The sequence below is a fragment of the Bos javanicus genome, chromosome 1 (genome assembly GCF_032452875.1).
Source record: "Bos javanicus breed banteng chromosome 1, ARS-OSU_banteng_1.0, whole genome shotgun sequence".
NCBI lineage: Eukaryota > Metazoa > Chordata > Mammalia > Artiodactyla > Bovidae > Bos > Bos javanicus.
The window spans coordinates 108,762,487-108,777,772 of NC_083868.1; the positions used below are offsets into that span (position 1 = coordinate 108,762,487).

The following is a 15,286-nucleotide window of genomic DNA, read 5'->3' on the forward strand; positions in this document are numbered from 1 at the left end:
CTTGTACCGTAGTTGTGTAGATGATGTGTCCCAATCCGGATGGCCCCAAGGGAGGTGCCCACACAGAACACTAGGAAGGATCACAAGTAATTTTGTATCTGTATTGATTTCACTGCTGTGACAAATGACCACAATCTTTGTAGGAAAAAACAACTCCCACAAATTCATTCTCTTACGATTCTGGAGGTCAGAAGACTGAAATCAGTCTTCTGGGCTAAGATCTAGGTGTTGAAAGGGCTGTGTTTCCTCTGGAAATTCTAGGGAAGAATCCATTTCCTTGCTTTTTCCAGCTTCTGAAGGTTGCCTTCACTCTTTGGCTCACTGTCCATCCTCCGTCTTCATAGCCAGCAGGCAGCAGCTGATGATAACACTTGTAAGGACCCATGTGAGTACACTGGGCCCACCTGGATCAGCCAGGATACTCTGTCCAGCTCAGGGTCCTTAACCTGATCGTACTGGCCACGTCCCCTCTGCCTTGTAACATGTTCAGAGGTTCAAGAGATTAGGATGTGGACCTCTTTGGGGGCCACTCCTCAGCCCACCACACCCAGCTTCCGGGTGACTGTGAGCTGATGCAAGTACTTGCCACACTGCCAGACACGTGACTCTGCTCAAGAAAGGGCAGCTCTGGCTGATCTCTGCAGCCCCAGTAACAACCTCACCCCCCAGCACGCCTGCCCTTCATACTCTGTCTTGACTGGCACCTGACTGTAGGCTGCTTTGTGCTCCTGCCCTGCACATGTGTCAGCTTCTACAGGGTGGAGGGCATCCCTTCTCTTTATGTCTTCCCCTGTACTGACGAAGGGACCTGCTAAAGACAATAGAAAGAAGTGCCTTGCTGCTGCTAAGTCAGTTCAGTCGTGTCCGACTCTGTGCGACCCCAGATATGGCAGCCCACCAGGCTCCCCCGTCCCTGGGATTCTCCAGGCAAGAACACTGGAGTGGGTTGCCATTTCCTTCTCCAATGCATGAAAGTGCAAAGTCAAAAGTGAAAGTGAAGTCGCTCAGTCGTGTCCGACTCTTAGTGACCCCATGGACTGCAGCCTACCAGGCTCCTCCATCCATGGGATTTTCCAGGCAAGAGTACTGGAGTGGGGTGCCATCGCCTTCTCCGAAGAAGTGCCTTAGGAGGTGCTGATTTCCCCATCTTCAGCCAAATGCTGAATAATCAAGTGTCAGTCAATTCTGTGTTGGCAAGAAATTGAAAGTCTCCAAGTCTAATATTTAATGATTCTATATCCTTGAAGTTTTCTGACTACAAACCCCAAAAGAAAAATATTTAAATATGTAAAACATAGTAATTAAGATATTAAAATTAGATGAAAACAAAGGCAGCTGGAGGGGTGTTGGGACCACTGGGCACCTGGAACAGGAGGAGGCCAGGCCAGGACCCAACCCATTCCCAACCTGCCTACAACAACTCGAATCCCTCTCACAATCAGCCTTTCCTGAGGAGCCCCATCCTAGGCCAGAGGGGAACACTGCCTATGACCACTCCCCAGCTCTTTGGGGAGGGTCAAGAACTCATACCCAGAGCTGACCAAACAGATTAACACAACAGTAGTCTTCCTGTCTCTCTCCACTACCCCTTAGCCTGAGAGTGTCCAAGGCAGAGATCTCCTTCATCCCCACAGGATAGGGCCTGATCTGAAGGTCACTGACTTTTGCTTCATATGTTGCATTCACCTTATCAGGCATTGCCCGAGAGAAGGAAAATGCAATGAAATAACTCCAGGGTATAATGTAATACACTAATGTTCTCCCTGTCCAGAACATAAGTGCAGCACAGCAATTTTTATCCACAAATGAGTTGTTTACTTGTCTCCAACTAAGCCTGACTCATAAAACTAACCTTATAAAATGAAGAAGTTTGCTTTTCCTGGAATGGCATGACATTTATGTTTTCTTACCAAACGTGAAGGCTGGAGGGGACATTTAGAAGCTGAGTCTGTTAGGTCACTGAAGCTCACTGTGCTCCCGAGGGGAGATCAGCATCAGCTTTGAGCTCTCAACAACTGGCCTGTCCCCGCCGCCCACCCCCTCGGTGTGGGAACATGAAGTTTAAGGCTATCACTGCTGGCTCTAAGGCCGCATGAAGGAACTGTGCCTGGAAACCAATGGCAGAGGGGAAAAACATGAGACAGTCTTTCCCTGAAACGTAGAGTTTTCTTTTTCTTTCTTCTTTTTTTTGGCCACACCGCATGGCATGTAGGATCTTAGTTCCCCAACTAGGGGTCGAACCCACACCCCCTTCAGTGGAAGTGGGGATTCCTAACCATTGGACAGCCAGGCAGTTCCTAAGGGTTTTCTTTGTAGAGGTGAGTTTTGGGCAGAATCGTGTCTTTGGAGACTCCCAGAGTCACGGCATTTTTGCAGCCCCTACAGCAGCTGGCAGCAAGATTTCTCTGGGTACCTGCCCTGCTCCTCAATTTGCCCAGGTTTTTGTTGGATTTGATTGAGTTTAAAGGGGATGTTAGGTTTTTAAAATGTGCTCTTAGAATAATAAACACCTATTCTCCATCCCTTACTAGGTTCCTCAGTTTTACATTCAATACTCACATCCCATATTTCAGTGACTTTTAAGCAAGCAAGCATTGTATAGTATCTAATATAATGATAGTGTGGACATGTGCTGGAGGAAACATCTTTGATCCCACTGACATGAAAACAAAAGCTTTGTGTTTTACAGAAACAGCTTTTTACTGAGAAATGAGACACAACTTAGTGGAGTTGCTTTTGGAATGTGTGATTTTTAACTTCTGAATATAAATTGTATTACATGGCCAAGTAGCTACCCATGCAGCAGGAAGCAAAGGAGTGAATTTTCTTCAAAAACAATTTTAGGGACTTGCCTGGTGGTCTAGGGACTCCCCAGGTGGTGCTAGTGGTAAAGAACCCACCTGCCAATGCAGGAGATGTAAGAGACTCGGGTTTGATCCTGTGTTAGAAAGAAAATCGCAACCCATTCCAGTATTTTTGCCTGGAGAATCCTGTGGATAGAGGAGCCTGGCGGGCTGCCGTCCTTAGGGTGGCAAAGAGTCAGACACGACTGAAGTGACTTAGCACACATGCGTGCACTGGTGGTCCAATGGATAAGACTCTGAGTTTCCAGTGTAGGGGACCCAGATTCAATCCTTGGTCAGGGAGCTAGACTGTACATACCACAGCAAAGGTTGAAGATCCTACATGCTGCGACTAAAACCCAGTGCAGCCTAAATAAGTAAATATATCAATAATAAAATAAACTTATCTCCTTTAACCCTTAGGACAACCATAATCCATTCATTTCTTTTTAATCCAGACTACCTACTCCAAATATCCCTGCTTGAAAAACAGCACATCCTATGTCATCATGGAGTTTATCAGTTGCATCCCCTGAAAGAGAGGGTATACCTGTCCCCTGAACTTTGTAAGGCATCATGACCTGATTTGCCAGAGACCCCAGGTGGATCAGAATTTACGATAACACTCCTTCATTTCATTCCGTCTCATGATAGGAGACTCCTCAGGCCTTCGGAGAGAAATGATGGTCATGTCCTTCATCCCCTGGTCATCTGTCTTCTAGTGACCACCTCTGGTGTTTACTTCCTGTCCCTCCTTCTGAACTTCAGTGCCAGAGAGTTCTCAAAGTGTGGTCCCTGGACCAGCAGCCACAGCATCCCCTGGAACTGGTGAAAATGCAGGGGCTTCGGCCCCGCCCCTGGTTTACTGAATCAGAACTGGAGTGGCCCCATAAGACACTGGTGGGGCCAGTGTCTTCATTAGCACGCCCTCCAGGAGATTCTGTTCCAGCTCAAGTTTGAGACCCATTGCTCTAAAATAAAGTCCCTGAAGACACCTTCTCTAATCTGGCCCCACCCATCATGGTAACCTCCACTCCAAGTATCCCCATCACTAACTTGCTGGTCTCCCCAGCCTGGCTGCTCACCTCTCTTCCTGTCCTGAGGGCCCTCACCCTCTCTCTCCCAGGTCGTCTCCATTCCCTCCTCCTCCTGGAGATTCCTGTTCATGTGCTGCACTGACTCAAGTGCCCACTTCAGCCTTGCCTGAAAGGGTGTATACAGGCCCTCCTTCCAGAGTCCTGGATGATCCTCACTTTCATACTTCTGTGGGTTATTGTGCCCACAAAAAAGCTGTGTTGAAGTCTTAACCCCTCTATCTGTGATTACAACCTTACTTGGAAATAACAGAGTCTTTGCAGATGTAATTAAGATAAGGCTATATTGGGTTAGCATGCGCCTTAAACTCAGTGACTGATGACCTTATCAGAAGGTCATGTGAAGATACAGAGAGAAGAACACCATTTAAAGACAGAAGCAGAGACTGGAGTGATATAGCTGCAAGCCAAGAACACCAAGGTTTGCCTGCCACCACCAGAAACTCAGAGAGGCAAGAGGGGATTCTATCCAGAGCCTCAGAGGGACTAGACAACACCTTAATTTTGGACTTGTAGCCTTCAGAGCTGTGAAAGAGTTCATGTCTGTCCTGTTAAGGCACAAAGTTTGTGGTACTTCATTATAGCAGCCGTAGGAAACAGAAATACCCTGCCTGGCCGTCTCCCTTCCAGAAGGTCTTCACTGTCTTGTCTACAGGAAGCATGATTATTGACAGTCCAACTCTGTCAGTCTCTCTGTCCCTCCCTCCCTTTCTCATACCTCATGCACACACACTTCCCACACATACCCCAGGCAGCTTTCCTTCTGTCCTCTCTTAAGGGGAGTGACTGGGTCTATATGTGTAACCTCTGCGCTATTCAAGGGAAGAACAGGGGTCTGGAGCCAGGCTTCACTACTTAGTACCTCTGGGACTTGGTGTAATTCCTTAACTTTGGGTAAGTGCCTCCGTCTTCATCCTTAAATGGGGATAAGATCAGTATTTCCCTGAAAGGACTCTTGTGCTGTGTTAAGTACTTCCTGGGCACTGTGTTGAGCCACATGAAGCATGTAGTGAGAGTTCAGGATATTTGACATGTATTTTGTAGCTTTTATCATGATGCTGCCCAGTGGCTAGCAGGATGCTTTATACACAATCCCTGAATAAATGCTTGACATTTTGATAGATATTTGAGGAGCATTTTTTTGTTTATAAAAAAATACCTAGTGAGATGAGTTGTACTTTGAAGGCATTCTCTGGTACACTTTATTAAACAGGACTTTTAAAGTGGCCTGTTTCCCTCGCAGATGACTCCAAGTGAAGAAAAGTGTTAGTCTCTCAGTCGTGTCTCATCCCGTGGACTGCAGCCCCCCAGGCTCCTCTGTCCATGGAATTCTCCAGGCCAGAATACTGGCGTGGGTTGCCATTCCCTTCTTCAGGGCATCTTCCCAACCCAGAGATCGACTCTGCATCTCCCGCATTGCAGGCAGATAATTACCATCTGAGCCACCAGGATTGCCCCAAATCAAAGTGCTAGTCACTTTTCTAAGGAGCCTGTCCTGAGAGAGGGCGGCTGCGGGGGACTATCCTTGTTCATGGCCTTTGGGGACAAAAACCAAGAAACCAAGAAAAATCTACAGAACACACAAAAAAACTGGTTAGAACATGAACCACATCATTGGTGGTCCATGACTACAATGCATTTACTTCTAGGCTATAGTAAATAAGTCCTCTTTTATATGTAATTAGAAATCTGTAGCAAAGAGTTGCCAATTCATTCCTTCAGGTTATACAGCCACACGGTCAATTGCTTTGTTTACTGATTTGTTGTTGATATAAAAAGCCTCATTCTGGAAAAGATTAGAATGAGGTGCTGTGCCCCGGGCCATGCTTTAAGAGAGGGTTGTGGAGCTTCCTAATCTGTTCGCAGATGGGCAGTTTTGGCAGCGTGATGATGGGAGGAACAGAGCCCTGAGATCCTCTCTGTGGGAACACGCCTCGCATCAGGGTAGCCAGACCTGCCTGTCCCCTTCCCGACAGACCTGGCTCTTAAAAAAGGTTCAGCTTTAAAAAAAACATCTTTTAATGAATGGATTTGCTTTGTACCACGTACCACGTGTAGCAACCCGTGCTCTAAGTGTAGGGAGGACCACCTGAACTTGAGACCTCGGCTGCATCCCAGGTACAGAGCCTCTAGATTCAAAATCACGACAGTGAGCAGTTTATTGCACGCACAGATCTGATCACACCAATATGCAGGTCAAAAGCAGAAGTTTAAGATCCAGGGTGGAGACATCCATACCAAGTTACTTTGGACTTGACTTCTTGCACTTGTTGGTCCCAGGCACAAAGCTGAGGGAGTAATACCCTCATCACCTTTGCTCCCTGGAGACCCCTCTCTGATGATTGGTTATTCTCTTTTATCCCCTTTCCCATTGTCAACTGAAAAAACAAACAAACAAACAAAAGCAGAACCTGGAAGTTGAGAGGTTTGTTTTCTTCGGCGGACTTACTGAGGACTGTAGCCCAGATACAGCTTCTCAGATTGCTCTGAGGGACTGTTCCAAAGACGTAAGGGAAGAGCTAGGAGATGTAGGAGTTTTTGCTGGAAAAGAACAAACAAATATTTGGTTGAACATCCAAAGATTACTGCTGATCACTAAAACAGAGACCTCAAGTTAATGATTTTAGTGTTTTTCTATGTATGGGAAGATGTAGGAGTCTGGGATCATTGAAATCATTCCTTTGATAAACATCTTAACTATCTAGGAGCAATATCCTGTTTTTCCCCTCCTGGTTTCCTCTCAGGGTCCACTTTTGGGGTCTTAAGGCTGCAGTATTCTTTGTTTACTGAAATGGCAGGCAGCATTCTTTGTCCACAGTGCCTGTTCTTGGTCCTAAATTGAGCAACAGTTGGGAGGCATTTCATGACCAGTTTTGTCCCATGGCTCTAGGAAAGCTCATTCCTAGATCAGATGAGGATTCTGTTGATAGGCTACTCAGTGTGCTAAATTTTTTGGACAAGGCCCTGTTGATTATCTAAAATCCTCGGAATTGCCCGTTTTACTAGTCAGTTATCATCCAGGAAATGTTTTCCCTTGTTGCTTCTTCCCATATCTAGAATTTTACTGTTACAGTTATTTTATATAGAGTTATATATGTGATCAATTGCCTCAAGACATTTAGCCATCATTAATTTTTTTCAGTGGCCTGGTTGTGCATTGGGTAATGAAAGAGACAATAGTCTTGTGAAATAGAATATAGGTAATACAGCTAGTAACATTAATAAAATACAGCAGAGAAAGACACAAGGCATAAATAATTTGAAAACAGCAAGAGAAAAAATTAAAACAATGATTAGTGTAACTAGTTGTAATCTGGTCGCAATAAGCCATCAAGTTCACAGGGGAGCCAGCTGGATAAGCCAAATTTTGGAAGGATCATGTAGAGAGAAAAAGATAAATATTTCACCTTTGTTTACAAAGGTATATTTTATCAGCTTGTTGTAGATCAAAAAGAGTATAGGAGGAAAGATTTTCTGGAAAACAAACATTAAAAATCAGAATATTTCAGAAGTCATAAAATTGTAAATCATATTTATCAATTCGTTCAGTTCTGTGTAATTCCAGTTGATTTGTATGAAGTCATCAGGTTTTCCATTAGAGTTTTGTAATTTCTTACTGAGTTCAGTGGTATGATCTCAAAGTTATCAGAAACAAATTTGTCAAAAAGCTCTTTTTATGAATCCTCTTGAAAATCCTCATTTTGTAAAAGCATTAGAGTAAAACAGTGATTGTCTATAAATGACAAAAGACTTAAAATGGCATGGTTAAAGATCTGTTCACAATATAATTGACAAGAAACTTATTTTTGTGGTGAACAACCTTTTAAAGATAATGACTAGAATTATAACTGATAACAGTGTATTCGGGCACATCAGGTTTTTAGGAATTCTGTATAACTTTTGGAATGACTACATTAATGACTTTTACCCATTAAATAAGAAGGTTTTGCTACACTTAGTTGATAGTGCTACCCATGTAATTTAACATGCCAGATAAACCTAATTCATCTCTCCGGGACGCTTCAGGGGTCCTTTGAAACATCCCAAAGTTAGCTGGGGGTCAAAAGAATCTTAATTAGAATTTGATATTTGGGAAGTTTGTTCTTTTTTTTAAAAATGTCAAGTTTTTAAACACTTGATCAAATAGGATCATAGGTCACGGAAGCAACGCTTATTCACTCAACTAAAGAGACAATAAAAGATATTTAAGGCAAATGACAGATCATGTAGAAGGCAGAGCAACTCACAATCTGTAACCAAAAATAGTTCATAAGAAAACTCTATTCTCATAAAAGAGAGAGAAAATCAAACTCTAGTCTTGCACCAGCCCACCCTCAACAACAAAATTTACTTACCTAATTAAATTCAATCCAAACGGAACCATGCACAGAATAACTTTGTCAGAGCAGCCTTTCTACAATTCTTCTACAGCTTTCTATATCCATTTTAGTTTGTCCCTATAGACTACCTGGGTCAGGAAGACCCCCTTGAGAAGGGAATGACAACCCACTCCAGTATTGTCTGGAGAATTCCACAGACAGAGGAGCCTGGTGGGCTACAGTCCATGGATGGCAAAGAGTCAGACACAACTGAAAGTCTAAGAAAGGAAAGATCTTTGATGTACAGGTAGATGCAACAAAGCTTAGGGTGACAGGAGCCCCTGAGAGTTGCCTCAGCCAGACGAAGTCTTCTCAGAACCCCAGTCTATTCCGTGGGTTGCCAGTTGTGCACCATATGTGTACCTTCCAGATGGTAGAGACCAAACTGTCAACACACACACACACACGCTTAAGAAAATCAGGTAGAGCATTTACATCTTAAAGACACAGGGAGAGAAATGCAAGTTTCTCCTAGAAGGGCTTTTGTTTCTGAATTCTGAAAAGATATTTTATTGAGTAGGCTCTTTCTAGCTGCATACACACTTAAAAATGAGTTTCAGAATGTTAAAAGAGCCCCAATTTGACCATTTTGGGTTGAGAGCTCCTAGTATAGTTATTCCAGTCAAGTGAGTATTTGCTAGTATAAATTTCCATATGTGTTGTACATGAACCTGGCTGGGGTGTTAGTTGGAGGCTGGCCATCTATTGCTCTTTTGTTTTGAAAGCTTTGGTCCCCATTGTAAAGTCAGTTTGCCCAGATAAAATGCTAGTGGCAATCCTGTCGCGGACCTGTGTGCCGTTTGCAAGCTTAACTCCGCTAGATGTCACCCCAGAGTCGATCCAGCTCTCACGTGTCTCAGTTTCTCCTTCTGGTAGTGTAAGACCACTCTGAGTGCTCCGGTCACTGAGTGGCCAGCTCGTAGGCTCATCCCTGGCAGAGCAAGTTTTTAATTAAAATGTGTGGGTTTCCCTATAGGGACAGCTGCATGGTATGAGGACGTGCTTCCAGCACTCCCACAAGTTTCTCAATTGCCTGAGAAAGCCCACTGGGAGATCTTCTTCCTTGGAGCTGAAAGCTCTCATGAGATATCTTCAATTTTATTCTGAAAAACTCTATTAAAATAGCCAATCCAAGTTAAAACAACAGGCGAGCTTCCCACCTAATTACATAGTCCAACCCTACTGAGTGTCTTTCAACTGAGGATAACCCAGGTACCTCTTCTTGAAACTAAGTTTTCAGGATAATCTTGGAGGCAAGAGGAGGTTAACACCACCGAGTAAAACTTAGGACCCTCAGCCACTGCTGGGAGAGCTACAAGCCAGGAGAGATTCACCCACATTTGTCTGTACTCTTGTTGCCGGCCAGAATCTTAGCTTTCTCTGCCCACTGAAGCCAAACAAAAGATACAGAGACAGAGCTTCGAGGAAGTAGAAAGGTGGCTTTAATTCTCAGCCGGTGGAGAGGGGAACACAGTAGGCTTATGCCTCAAGATCTGTGCGCCCCCCTCCCCCGCAGCCTGTGCTATGAGGAGTCTAGGGGCTTATGTAAGATGAGGGCTCGAAGTCAGGAGTCGGTGGTGAGGAACAAAAGGGTTAGCATCTTGATTGTTTCCTCTTGCATTGTTTCAAAGACAGTCATAGTCTGCGTCAGTAACCCAGTCACTGAGTCTGGCGGTTGGCTGGCTCTGTGGCCTTCTATAAGAAGAGGAACTATAAGGGGAAGAGGGTTGTAGGGGTAAACACCAGGTCCAGGATGCATTTAGCATAGAGCCAAAGGAAAATAGGTGTGAAGTATAGCTCTTGCAGGGGCTTCCCTGGTAGCTCAACTTGTAAAGAATCCACCTGCAATGAGGGAAACCCCGATTCGATTCCTGGGTCAGGAAGATCCCCTGGAGAAGGGATAGGCTACCCATGCCAGTATTATTGGGCTTCCCTGGTGGTTCAGATGGCAAAGAATCTGCCAGCAATGCAGAAGACCTGAGTTTGATCCCTGGGTTGGGAAGATCCCCTGGAGGAGGCATGGCAGCCCATTCCAGTATTCTTGCCTTGTTCAAAATTCCCAAGGACAGAGGAGCCTGGAGGGCTGCAGTCCATGGGGTCACAAAGGGTTGGACACGACTGAGTGACTAAGCACAGTCACAGCACAGTGGCTAAGCACAGCTGACACAGCACCACTGCAGAGTTAGAAGGCAGAAAAGCAAACTTATTTGCAGACCCGCAGAGTTAGCAGTTAAAGTAAAAAAAAAAAAAAAAAAAAAAAGCTAGGGGATGTTCAGGCCTGCTCACTGTTGTGCTTAATCTTCTTTGTTGTCAGGAAAGGGAAAGAAAAAAAAACTCACTCCTCTTCTTGTCGTTTTCACTGCGACTCTCTCTGAGGAGGCAGGCTGGACTAAGAGGCCACTGCTGCTACCTCGGTTCCGGATCCTGGTGAAGCAGAGAAGCCTGCCCTGGGTCCCTTCATTGGCCACCAGATCTGTCAACTGAAGAAATACATAACCTAAGAGTTGAGAAGTTTGTTTTATTTGGTGGACTCACTGAGGACTATAGCCCAGGATACAGCCTCTCAGATTGTGCTGAGGGGCTGTTTCAAAGAGGTGAGGGAGGAGCCTGGAGATGTAGGAGTTTTTTCTGGGGGGGGAAATGTCAAATATCCAAAGATTACAAGATTACTGTTATTCACAAATACAGACATTTCAAGTTAGAGTTTAGAGCTTGTATATGTATAGGAAGATGCAGGAGTCTGGGCTCATTGAAATCATTCCTTTGATAGACACCTCAACTATTTAGGGCCAGTGTCCTGCTTTTCTCCTTCCTGAATCCCCCTCAGGGCGCACTGTAGGGGCTTTATGGCTGCAGTATTTTTTGTTTACTGATATGGTAGGCGACTCTCTTTGTCTACACCATTCATCCCCCTCCCTTGGGGAACTTGGAGAAGGGCTGATGTATCTTCTTCTGTCTTTGTTTTCTTCTCTTTAATTTGATTGCGTCAGGTCTTCGTTGCAGCCTGTGGGATCTAGTTCCCTGACCAGGGATCAAACCGCATGCCCCCTGCATTGGGAACACTGAGTCAGTCACTGGACTACCGGGGAAGTCTCTGTAAGTGTTCTTATGAGAGATACTGTTGCTGTGTGTGCAAATTTTTATTTAAAACATTTTCGTAAGTGGTATGCTGTGCATTTTCCTGTGTCTGCTGTTTTCACTTCCTGCCTTGAGGGTCTCTCTTAGTTGCTCTAAGTATGGCTAGTTGGCTACCTCTCCCCGCTGTGATCTGTGGTGGTTGTTCAGTCGCTAAGTTGTGCCAGTTTTTATGACCCCATGGACTGCAGCATGCCAGGCTTCCCTGTCCTTCACTATCTCCTGGAGTTTGCTCAAACTCCCGTCCATCGAGTCGGTGATGCCGCCCAACTAGCTCATCCTCTGTCTCCCCCTTCTCCTCCTTCCCTTCTGTGTAGCACCCCCATTCTACCTGCCTACCCCCCAGGGAGGCACAGCAGATCGTCTCCAACTTCCCACCACACACAGAATGCCTCAAGGAACATCCTCCCATAAGTCCCCTGTTACAGTATCACCGTTTCTCTGGGATACACACCTGGAAGTAGTTATTGGATCATAAAAGCATGTATAATCTTGATTTGACTGAGTCATTCAGACTGCCCCCCAGCCGGGCTGCACCGGGCTACCTCCCACCAGCCATGAACCCCCAGCCCTGGCCAACAGGTTGGCCTTATGCACTTTCTCATTCATTGCCAATGTCACAGTTGCGCAGTGGTCCCTCCCTGCTTCTTTAGCTGCGTCTCATAATTACTCACTTGTGTTCAGGCCTTCAGAGCTCTGTTAACCCAGGTAAGACATGTGATATGCTTAGAGCCACACCCAGCACAGGCCCTAGAGGGTATATGTTATTGTTCTATAAATATAAGCATCCTTTAAATGATGGTAGATTTAATAACGTTGTCCTAACACAAACTGTGAATTCTAGTGATTATTTCTGACCTTGAATAATGTATTTGGCTGACCATGTTGGCCTGCGAGTTCACATCCACATCTGTCCACCATACGCTTCCCTGCATTTCTGCCATCCCCACCTTGGTTCATCCCACATCCTTCCCTGTGCAATGTTTGCCAGCCACTCACAGTCATCCTGCTTCCCAGATGGCACAGATGGTAAAGAATCTGCTTTACAACGTGGCAGGTTCGATCCCTGGGTCAGGAAGGTCCCCTGGAGAACGGAATGGCTATCCAGTATTCTTGCCTGGGAAATCTCATGGACAGAGGAGCCTGGTGAGCTACAACCCGTGGGGTCTCAAAGAGTCAGACACGAATGAACATGTCCATACATACCATCATCCTGACATCCCCAAAGTTAATTCCTTCCTAACTTCAGAGTTCAGCTTAAATGTCACTTTTCTGGCCCCCAGACTAGATCACTTCTCCAGTTATCCTTTCATAGCTCCTAAGTCATCCATGACCACATAATCAGCTGTACCGTGAACTATTTGAAGTCCTTCTCCTGTGCCCTGACTGCCCTGAGGGCAGCTGTGACAGTCTCTTCCCTGTCCCCCTGCTCCCAGCCCTGTTTCACGTTAGGAACTCCTGGGGTGCATGTTGAACTACAGAGACCTCTTCATCACAGGATAGTTTAATCAGAGACAGCCAAGGGAATACACAGCCCTAAAGTGGCCTGAGGAGCGTGAGACACTTATCCCAGATGGCCCTGACTGGTCTTCCAAGGCTGCCACCTTATTATCTCTGGAGAACCAGCCACGTGGCCTCAGAGGAACTGGTGACTCAGAGGAAGGGAGCCAGGAGAGAGGGCTTTAGGGGAGATAAAGGGACTGAGTCTTGATAAATGATAAAGTACAACCACAAATACAAAAATCCTGTTTGGGACAAAATGTAGATGTTCTTGCTGATGTTCTTAAGAGTGCCTGATTAGCAAATCGGGAAGGAAAATTACTCTTCAAAAGGACAGCTCCATCCTGACTCAGCTCACAGCCTTGGTAACTCCAGGTGTTTCTTTCCCCGCAAAGAGTAGGTACTGATGCTGTAACTGGGAAGGGTTAATTTTGAATTTACTCTGGATCTGCTCTTGCGACTTTATCCTTTATTTTGCAGCTTTTATTGTTATAAGCATATATGGTGGTCTGCCTCAGGGAAGTAACTTGAGCCGCCCACCTGTGAAGGAAGTGAGGCAAAAACATGGCCCTGCCCGAGGCTTGCCATTCCAGGGCACATTTACAAGGATTGAATAGCTTTTTACTTTGTTTCCTCATCTCCCCCCACCCCCCATCTCTGATCCATAAAAGAACCTGCCAGCCAGGCCCCAAAAGATGGTTATTTTGAGATGCTAGCCTGCCATCTTCTCAGTCAGCCGGCTCCTGAATAAAATCCCTTCCTGATCCCAACACCTCGTCTAGGATTCACTGACTCATCTTATGGTGAGCAGAGCGAGCTTGGACTCTGTAACCGCTCCTCATTTAGCCTCCATGTGTTTTCAAAAAAAAATTACAGAGTTAAATAATATCTTAAGTACTCTATTTGAAATATGCACAATTATATCAAGGTTATAGTAGGCTTTTGTGAATTTCTGTGGATAGCAAACAAGTGTGTCCAGTTTATTAGTTATGGAAAGGTGGGTGGTCCTTAAGATTATTCTCAGTATTACCTTCCCGGGGGTATGACAGGAAATGCCACGGCTTCAACCACCACCTCCACTGAATCTCCTTTTATGCCATCCAGCTGCTTCCTGGCCTTCTTCCATGTCCTGGAGCATGAAGGTGGTACCACCAACTCTGCTGACCTCTCCTCTTCTTAGCACCTGTGGTGCTGACCCCCAGATAGCAGCCTGAGGGGCATCCTGACTCCTGTGAAGGGGGCTGACCCCAGACCCCTGAGTGGAGGTGAAGGGCAGACTCCTAGGCCATGCGTGGAGCAGGTGGGAGGTCTACAGGGCTGGCGCAGCAAGCAGGTCAAGCCTTAGACCTGCCAGCACACGGAACTGCTGCCTCTGTGAGTCTCAGCTGTTGGTGTCCGCGTGGCTTAGGGGAGTGTTCTATGTGTTCTTCTAACTCGGGTCAGGTGTTGAGGAGACTTGGAGACAGATGTATGGGGCACCTTGTTCAGCTACCTTCATGCAGGTCCCATTTATACTCTTTAACGGTTCTCTGTGAGCTCCAGGCAGGAGAAAACCAAAGTAAAAAGAAATTGTTGTTTTTCAGTCGCTCAGTTGTGTCTGACTCTTCGTGACCCCATGAACTGCAGCACTGCAGGCTTCCCTGTCCTTCACTATCTCCCAGAGTTTGCTCAGACTATTGTCCATTGAGTTGATGATGCCATCCAACCATCTCATCCTCTGTAGTCCCCTTTTCTTCCTGCCCTCGATCTTTCCCAGCATCAGGGTCTTTTCCAGTGAGTCAGCTCTTCGTATCAGGTGGCCAAAGTATTGTAGCATCAGATTCAGCATCAGTCCTTCCAGTGAATATTCAGGACTGATCTCCTTTAGGATGGACTGGTTGGATCTCCTTGCAGTCCAAGGGACTCTCAAGAGTCTTCTCCGACACCACAGTTTGAAAACATCAATTCTTTGCCGCTCAGCCTTCTTTATGGTCCACCTTTCCATACATGACTTCTGGAAAAACCAAAGCTTTGACTATAGACCTTTGTTGGCAAAGTAATGTCTCCACTTTTTAATACAGTGTCTAGGTTTGTCATAGCTTTTCTTCCAAGGAGCCAGTGTCTTAGTTTCATGGCTGCAGTCACCATCTGCAGTGATTTTGGAGTCCAAGAAAATAAAATCTTGTCACTGTTTCCATTTTTTTCCCCTACCTATTTGTCACGAAGTGATGGGACTGGCTGCCATAATCTTAGTTTTTTGAATGTTGAGTTTTAAGCCATCTTTTTCACTCTCCTCTTTCACTTTCATCAAGAAGCTCTTTAGATCCTCTTTGCTTTCTGCCATAAGCATGGTGTC

General features: G+C 45.5%; 1 protein-coding gene and 1 long non-coding RNA gene across 2 annotated transcripts in view; one reads left to right on the top strand and one right to left on the bottom strand.

Moving 5' to 3' along the window:
• The window catches only part of RARRES1 (retinoic acid receptor responder 1), a 44,056-nt gene that overhangs the window by 7,417 nt on the left and 21,353 nt on the right, over positions 1–15,286 (top strand). The gene's annotated exons all lie outside the window — the stretch shown is intronic.
• Positions 6,364–13,699, bottom strand: LOC133247990 (uncharacterized). The gene is made up of 4 exons (XR_009736584.1): positions 12,658–13,699; positions 11,906–12,568; positions 10,656–10,796; positions 6,364–6,478 (listed from the first exon to the last, which is right to left on the bottom strand). It is a non-coding gene; the product is annotated as an uncharacterized LOC133247990 (long non-coding RNA).